This window comes from Scyliorhinus torazame, unplaced genomic scaffold (assembly GCF_047496885.1).
Source record: "Scyliorhinus torazame isolate Kashiwa2021f unplaced genomic scaffold, sScyTor2.1 scaffold_577, whole genome shotgun sequence".
In the NCBI taxonomy this organism is placed as follows: domain Eukaryota; kingdom Metazoa; phylum Chordata; class Chondrichthyes; order Carcharhiniformes; family Scyliorhinidae; genus Scyliorhinus; species Scyliorhinus torazame.
This window is the reverse complement of record NW_027308304.1, coordinates 55,001-62,500: the sequence shown is the minus strand read 5'-3', so window position 1 is coordinate 62,500 and position 7,500 is coordinate 55,001.

Below are 7,500 nucleotides of genomic sequence, written 5' to 3'. Positions count from 1 at the left end.
CACGGGAGCAGTGTGCGACCCTTTTAGTTCTTCCTTTCGTTGCCAGAGAACGTGTGTTCGGCCACAGGAACGGGGACACAGTGCTAGGAAAAGCCGACACTGAGGACTCGGAGCCTGCCCGTTCCAGGGCTCGAGATATTGCCACTGCGATCTGCTCGACAGAGAGAGAGCAAACGCACGCCTCGGCCTCACAAGGGCTGCGAGAATTCTCGGTCGATGTCCGTCTGTGACTCGGGGCGGCGGGGGAACCCACACAGCACGGGGAGGGTCAACCGCTCAGCCTGAACACCAGCCCACAATAGCGCTGGCCCGCCGAGGGCCCTCCCACGTCGGACACGACTCGCCTGATCGTTCGAGAGGTAGGTGCCGAGAGGTACGCCGCCGTGTGCGGAAGGAAGCAACAACGACTGGCCGCCACGGGCGTGACCTCTCGCGCCCGAGAATCTGCTCTCGGCCAAGGCTTTCGGCGCTCGCACGACACTTGCAACCAGCCGGCGTGCGGCGCCTGACTTCAATCAGGTTTCTGGGAACGCCCCGACATGTGCCTCTGTGCAACCCGTTAACCGTGACACATGCGACTGCAACCCAAGGGAACCAGGCACGGGAACGCCGCCGCCCCGCGTCGCCTGAAAACAGACTTGGGCACCCTGGCCTCCAGGTGTGCCCGAAAACAAGACAAGAGGTGCCCAGTCACAAAGGCTAAACCTCGACAGACATTTTATAATGTGTCTTCTACCATATATGTCTGTCTCTTCTTGAATTATTGTACAAGGATATATATATATATAATTGTGTCTTTGTTTTCTCGCCATTAAAAACTTTGTAAGTGTTTCTCTCTCGCCACAGAAAAAACACTTTGTCTGTTTTTTTTACAAGTATGTTTCTCACACAAGAGTTCACAGAAACACATTGTTTGTATCAGAGTTACCGCCGGCTCGGACTCTGACCGATTTTTAGGCCGGCAAATGAGTTCGAAAAGTCCGTCAAAATTGTTGCTAAAACCCCTTGAGGACTTCCGAGTGCTCATTGGTAAGGCCTTCGATTTGAAATCGGGACCGTACCTCAAAGTAGCACTTTCCTGGGTACTTTCAAAGTGCTACCGCTGCCAGAAAATGTTCTAAAAATCGTGTTCCCGAAAATCTCCGGGCACCCCGCCAACCCCTCGTGACGCCAAATGCAAATGGCAAATCGGCGGGAGGTCGCCCGGTAGTCCATCCGAGGAAGGCGCTCCAAATCCCCGCAAATCGACTTTTTCAAAACCTCATCGGCACTACCGAGGGCAAGTGGTTAACCAGCTGTCCGAGACATTCGACCACAAATGCAAGTGGCAGCTCGGCGGGACCAATCCACTCCACCTTAGCGGGAACACCCCCACTCTGTCCTCGGTAAATCGGCTGGACACGACCTCATACACTTCCGAGGGCAAGTGATTAACTAACGGTAGGGTGCACTTTTCATATATGCACGTGCCCCATCGGCGGGACCAATCCACTCCTCCGTTCCGCTCTCCTGCAACCTTGGCCCCGGTAAAGCGGCGGCACAGGACCTCATAGACCTCCTGGAAGTCGCCAGAGGCCAAGTCCGACTGGTTTATGACTTGCCACTGCCTGGACCTGCCCCCACAGGCTAAGTCCGACTGGTTTATGACTTGCCACTGTCTCCACCTCCCTCCACAGGCTAAGTCCGACTGGTTTATGACTTGCCACTGTCTCCACCAGCCTCCACAGGCTAAGTCCGACTGGTTTATGATTTGCCACTGTCTCCACTGGTTCATGACTTGCCACTGCCTGGACCTGCCTCCACAGGCTAAGTCCGACTGGTTTATGACTTGCCACTGCCTGGACCTGCCCCCACAGGCTAAGTCCGACTGGTTTATGACTTGCCACTGTCTCCACCTCCCTCCACAGGCTAAGTGCGACTGGTTTATGACTTGCCACTGTCTCCACCAGCCTCCACAGGCTAAGTCCGACTGGTTTATGATTTGCCACTGTCTCCACTGGTTCATGACTTGCCACTGCCTGGACCTGCCCCCACGGGCTAAGTCCGACTGGTTTATGACTTGCCACTGTCTCCACCTTCCCTCCACAGGCTAAGTGCGACTGGTTTATGACTTGCCACTGTCTCCACCAGCCTCCACAGGCTAAGTCCGACTGGTTTATGATTTGCCACTGTCTCCACTGGTTCATGACTTGCCACTGCCTGGACCTGCCTCCACAGGCTAAGTCCGACTGGTTTATGACTTGCCACTGTCTCCACCAGCCTCCACAGGACAAGTCCGACTGGTTTATGATTTGCCACTGTCTCCACTGGTTCATGACTTGCCACTGCCTGGAACTGCCTCCACAGGCTAAGTCCGACTGGTTTATGACTTGCCACTGTCTCCACCAGCCTCCACAGGCTAAGTCCGACTGGTTTATGATTTGCCACTGTCTCCACTGGTTCATGACTTGCCACTGCCTGGCCCTGCCTCCACAGGCTGAGTCCGACTGGTTTATGATTTGCCACTGGTTCATGACTTGCCACTGCCTGGACCTGCCTCCACAGGCTGAGTCCGACTGGTTTATGATTTCCCACTGGTTCATGACTTGCCACTGCCTGGACCTGCCTCCACAGGCTGAGTCCGACTGGTTTATGATTTGCCACTGGTTCATGACTTGCCACTGCCTGGCCCTGCCTCCACAGGCTGAGTCCGACTGGTTTATGATTTGCCACTGGTTCATGACTTGCCACTGCCTGGACCTGCCTCCACAGGCTGAGTCCGACTGGTTCATGACTTGCCACTGCCTGGACCTGCCTCCACAGGCTTAAGTCCGACTGGTTTATGACTTGCCACTGTCTCCACCAGCCTCCACAGGCTAAGTCCGACTGGTTTATGATTTGCCACTGTCTCCACCAGCCTCCACTGGTTCATGACTTGCCACCGACTCGGCCAGCCTCCCCAGGCGAAGCGCGGGCGTTTGGTGACAATTCCAAGGCAGACCAAGGCAAACACGGCCCCTTGCGCGGCGGGGAGCCGTGCCCGGCCTCGGCGGGGCGTCGGGCCGCCGTTTGGAGCGCCGGCCGAAAACCCGAAAAAAGGGCGAAAATCGGAAAGAATTCGCGCCCGATCGGGCCGAGCGGCCGGCGGGGCGGCAGCCCGGGTCGGTCTCCGCAGACCTGGAGGCTCGAGGGGACCTTTCCGACCAAAGTCCATTTCTCGATTTTCCACCTCCTACCAATCTGCAGGTACCCCGCCAACCCCTCGGGACGCCAAACGCAAATGGCAAATCGGCGGGAGGGCGCCCGGTAGTCCATCCGAGGAAGGCGCTCCAAGTCCCCGCAGATCGGCTTTTTCAAAACCTCATCGGCACTACCGAGGGCAAGTGGTTAACCAGCTGTCCGAGACACTCGACCACAAATGCAAGTGGCAGCTCGGCGGGACCAATCCGCTCCCTTTAGCGGGAACACCCCCACTGTGTCCCCGGTACCACGGCTGGACACGACCTCATACACTTCCGAGGGCAAGTGATTAACTAACGGTAGGGTGCACTTTTCATATATGCACGTGCCCCGTCGGCGGGACCAATCCACTCCTCCGTTCCGCTCTCCTGCAACCTTGGCCCCGGTAAAGCGGCGGCACAGGACCTCATAGACCTCCTGGAAGTCGCCAGAGGCTAAGTCCGACTGGTTTATGACTTGCCACTGCCTGGCCCTGCCTCCACAGGCTAAGTCCGACTGGTTTATGACTTGCCACTGGTTCATGACTTGCCACTGCCTGGCCCTGCCTCCACAGGCTAAGTCCGACTGGTTTATGATTTGCCACTGGTTCATGACTTGCCACTGCCTGGCCCTGCCTCCACAGGCTAAGTCCGACTGGTTTATGATTTGCCACTGGTTCATGACTTGCCACTGCCTGGCCCTGCCTCCACACGCTAAGTCCGACTGGTTTATGATTTGCCACTGGTTCATGACTTGCCACTGCCTGGACCTGCCTCCACAGGCTAAGTCCGACTGGTTTATGATTTGCCACTGGTTCATGACTTGCCACTGCCTGGACCTGCCTCCACAGGCTAAGTCCGACTGGTTTATGATTTGCCACTGGTTCATGACTTGCCACTGCCTGGCCCTGCCTCCACAGGCTGAGTCCGACTGGTTTATGACTTGCCACTGCCTGGACCTGCCTCCACAGGCTAAGTCCGACTGGTTTATGACTTGCCGCTGCCTGGACCAGCCTCCACAGGCTAAGTCCGACTGGTTTATGACTTGCCACAGTCTCCGCCAGACTCCACTGGTTCATGACTTGCCACCGCCTCGACCAGCCTCCCCAGGCTAAGTCCGAGCGTTGCGGTGGCCATGCCAGTGCCGACGAGGTCTGATCCGGTCCCTCGCGCTCCGGAGAGACGTCCCCGGCCTCGGCGGGGCGTCGGGCCGCCGTTTGGAGCGCCGGCCGAAAACCCGAAAAAAGGGCGAAAATCGGAAGAAATTCGCGCCCGATCGGGCCGAGCGGCCGGCGGGGCGGCAGCCCGGGTCGGTCTCCGCAGACCTGGAGGCTCGAGGGGACCTTTCCGACCAAAGTCCATTTCTCGATTTTCCACCTCCTACCAATCTGCAGGTACCCCGCCAACCCCTCGTGACGCCAAACGCAAGTGGCAGACCAGCGGGACGGACCACCGGTAGTCATGCCGGGAATGAGGTCTCGGCGTCGGCATAAGGTGGGTGGATCGGACCCCATCCGGCCTACGGTTCTTTTTCAAAACGGCGCCCCCGGCCCCCGCCGGCGGCGGCCTTGGCGGCCGGGTGGGCGCCCCTCCTCGAATCGCCACCCTGCCCCGGGGTGAGCCGCTTCGCCGCCGCCCGGCGCCGTCAACAACCTTGTCCTGGTTTATGACTTGTCACCGCCGCTGGTTTATGACTTGTCAGCACCGGCGGACGGCCTCTCGCCGCCCTTTGGACGCCCCGGCGGCGGACCGTGACCCCCCACGGCTGGCCCGCGCGGGGCCCGCCACCCGCCCAAGGGGCGCCCCCTGCCGTTCGCCCACCTAACGCACGGCTGGAACAGCACCAAGCCCCGCAGCCGGCCAACGGCGGCACACACTGACCGCAGCCCACCGGAGGCACGTCGGGCCGTGGCCGTACCCCGCCCGACAGCGCCCCCTGCGGGCCACGGACCAGGCGGACGTTGGGACGAGACGATCCCCGGCCGAGGCGCTCTCTGAGCCCGCCAGGGACCGGTGCACCGCCGGCGGACGCTGCACCCGGTACACGAGCGCCCTCTGCCCGCCGGGGACCGGTGCACCGCCGGGGGAGTCTGCACCGCGCCCAGGAGCTCCCTCTGCCCGCCAGGAACCGGGGGGACCGCCGGCGGAGGCTGCACCGGGCCCAGCAGGTCACTCTGCCCGCCAGGGACCGGGGGGACCGGCGGCGGAGGCTGAGCCCGGCCCAGGAGCTCCCTCTGCCCGCCAGGAACCGGGGGGACCGCCGGCGGAGGCTGAACCCGGCCCAGGAGGTCACTCTGCCCGCCAGGGACAGGGTGTAACGCCGGCGGAGGCTGAGCCCGGCCCAGGAGCTCCCTCTGCCCGCCAGGGACCGGGGGGACCGCCGGCGGAGGCTGCACCGGGCCCACGAGCTCCCTCTGCCCGCCAGGGACCGGGGGGACCGCCGCCGGAGGCTGCACCCGGCCCAGGAGCTCCCTCTGCCCGCCAGGGACCGGGGGGACCGCCGGCGGAGGCTGCACCCGGCCCAGGAGGTCCCTCTGCCCGCCAGGGACCGGGGGGACCGCCGGCGGAGGCTGCACCGGGCCCACGAGCTCCCTCTGCCCGCCAGGGGCCGGGGGGACCGCCGCCGGAGGCTGCACCCGGCCCAGGAGCTCCCTCTGCCCGCCAGGGACCGGGGGGACCGCCGCCGGAGGCTGCACCGGGCCCAGGAGCTCCCTCTGCCCGCCAGTGACCGGGGGGACCGCCGCCGGAGGCTGCACCCGGCCCAGGAGCTCCCTCTGCCCGCCAGGGACCGGGGGGACCGCCGCCGGAGGCTGCACCCGGCCCAGGAGCTCCCTCTGCCCGCCAGGGACCGGGGGGACCGCCGCCGGAGGCTGCACCCGGCCCAGGAGCTCCCTCTGCCCGCCAGGGACCGGGGGGACCGCCGGCGGAGGCTGCACCCGGCCCAGGAGCTCCCTCTGCCCGCCAGGGACCGGGGGGACCGCCGGCGGAGGCTGCACCCGGCCCAGGAGCTCCCTCTGCCCGCCAGGGACCGGGGGGACCGCCGCCGGAGGCTGCACCCGGCCCAGTAGCTCCCTCTGCCCGCCAGGGACCGGGGGGACCGCCGCCGGAGGCTGCACCCGGCCCAGGAGCTCCCTCTGCCCGCCAGGGACCGGGGGGACCGCCGGCGGAGGCTGCACCCGGCCCAGGAGGTCCCTCTGCCCGCCAGGGACAGGGTGTAACGCCGGCGGAGGCTGCCTCCGGCCCAGGAGGTCCGTCTGCCCGCCAGGGACCGGGGGGACCGCCGAGGAGTCTCTGCCCGTCCCAGATACTCCCTATCCCTACCCCTAACCGTATCCCTAACCCTATCGCCTAACCCTAACCCTATCCCTAACCCTAACCCTAACCCTATCCCTAACTCTAACCCCATCGCCTAACCCTATCCCTAACCCTATCCCTAACCCTAACCCTATCCCTAACCCTAACCCTAACCCTATCCCTAACCCTAACCCTATCCCTAACGCTAACCCTAACCCTATCCCTAACCCTAACCCTAACCCTAACCCTATCCCTAACCCTAACCCTAACCCTATCCCTAACCCTATCGCCTAACCCTAACCCTATCCCTAACCCTATCGCCTAACCCTAACCCTAACCCTAACCCTATCCCTAACCCTAACCCTATCCCCTAACCCTAAACCTATCCCTAACCCTAACCCTAACCCTAGCTCTAACCCCATCGCCTAACCCTAACCCTATCCCTAACCCTAACCCTATCCCTAACCCTAACCCTAACCCTAACCCTAACCCTATCGCCTAACCCTATCCCTAACCCTAACCCTATCCCTAACCCTAACCCTAACCCTATCCCTAACCCTAACCCTATCCCTAACCCTAACCCTATCGCCTAACCCTAACCCTATCCCTAACCCTAACCCTATCGCCTAACCCTAACCCTATCCCTAACCCTAACCCTATCGCCTAACCCTAACCCTATCCCTAACCCTAACCCTATCCCTAACCCTAACCCTAACCCTATCCCTAACCCTAACCCTAACCCTATCCCTAACCCTAACCCTAACCCTATCCCTAACCCTATCGCCTAACCCTATCCCTAACCCTAACCCTATCCCTAACCCTATCGCCTAACCCTAAACCGAACCCCAACCGCAACCCCCAACACCAAAAGGCACCGGGCCGTAAGCCTGCACCCGCACCGGCAGTGCCCTAGCCCCCTCGGGGAAGAAGGGACTCCGTCTCCACACCGCACCCGCCCCAGCTGCGCTCTCTCCCCGCCACCGCCGAAGGCACACGATTTGAACCGCTC